Source organism: Nycticebus coucang, chromosome 2 (genome assembly GCF_027406575.1).
Source record: "Nycticebus coucang isolate mNycCou1 chromosome 2, mNycCou1.pri, whole genome shotgun sequence".
Classification (NCBI taxonomy): domain Eukaryota; kingdom Metazoa; phylum Chordata; class Mammalia; order Primates; family Lorisidae; genus Nycticebus; species Nycticebus coucang.
The window spans coordinates 90419273-90420608 of NC_069781.1; the positions used below are offsets into that span (position 1 = coordinate 90419273).

At 37.9% G+C, this 1336-nt stretch overlaps 1 non-coding gene across 1 annotated transcript; it reads left to right on the top strand.

The window, feature by feature from the left end:
• Positions 1–228: 228 nt before the first annotated feature.
• On the top strand, positions 229–352 carry LOC128580344 (U6atac minor spliceosomal RNA). Its single transcript, XR_008378638.1, has one exon. It is a non-coding gene; the product is annotated as a U6atac minor spliceosomal RNA (small nuclear RNA).
• The last annotated feature ends 984 nt before the right edge of the window (positions 353–1336 follow it).

Consider the following 1336-nt stretch of genomic DNA (forward strand, 5'->3'; position numbering starts at 1 on the left):
TAAAAATATTACCTTTTTATTATCATATAAAGAGACAATCAAAGAAGATACAAGGAAAAATATAGTTAGAAAAAATTATAGAGGTGAACCAGGCCAGTTATACAATGAGAATACAGTATATAATTTGGGGGGATCTAGTGAAAGCTTTAGCAATTATCAGCATTTTAAAATTTGTAAATTGTTGTGATTTATTTTCCCATGATTCTAAATTCTAAATGGTCACTTTCCATATTCTATGAAAGGAGAGAAGGTTTGCGTTCCCTTGACAAGGACAGAAGAGGCCCTCAGGTCGACAGCGTGCATGCAGTTAAGACGTTGCCACCTACTTCATGGCATCTAACCACAGTTTCAGATATAAAATACTATATAGCAAATAATTCAAATCTATGGATTTTGTCAATTCATGGACATATGTAAAGAAATAATGTGAAACAGAGAAAAAGGCAGCATACAGTCCATGATTCCAATAATAAAAACATATGTGATATGCATTTACAAAAACCAAAAAAGTGCTTGTCCATTTAGGAATGTTACTTGTTTTCCTGGGTAAGGTTGCACATGTTACTATATGCAATATAAATCAACAAGTAAATAAATAAAATAGCCACTTTTTAACTTAATTTGATATTTATAATTTTACATTCTTTTCTTAACAAAGGACTTAGAAGATATAGCAGCTTCATGTCTCATGAAACCTGGATCTGTCCCTGATATCAGAATAACTTGAAAATCTAGATGGCTCATCTGAGATGTTATCTACTGTGTTAATATTCTGAAGTCAGGAGCAAGCTTTTTCACAACAAAAGGAAAATTCTTAGGAATGTGTGATGAACGTAAGAAAAACCTCAAATTAGGGTGGTGCCTGTGGCTCAGTCAGTGGGGCACCGGCCCCATATACCGAGGGTGATGGGTTCAAACCCGGCCCCGGCCAAACTGCAACCAAAAAATAGCCGGGCGTTGTGGCGGGCGCCTGTAGTCCCAGCTACTTGGGAGGCTGAGGCAAGAGAATCGCTTAGGTCCAGGAGTTGGAGGTTGCTGTGAGCTGTGTGAGGCCACGCACTCTACCGAGGGCCATAAAGTGAGACTCTGTCTCTACAAAAAAAAAAAAAACAAAAGAAAAACCTCAAATTATAGACATTCTTTCCTTTAGTGCAAAAGCAGTTGGTTTCGTGTCACCCAGAACCACTACTTTTTGCTCAAGTGATGTTTTCTGGAGAGGCTGCTTAGTGCAGATGAAAAAGCTGTGAAAGCCATTCCGTTTGAGTCACCACCCTCCACACCCCCTCAAAAAAAAAAACAAAAAAAAACTGATGAAGATGACTGTTCCTAGACCCTA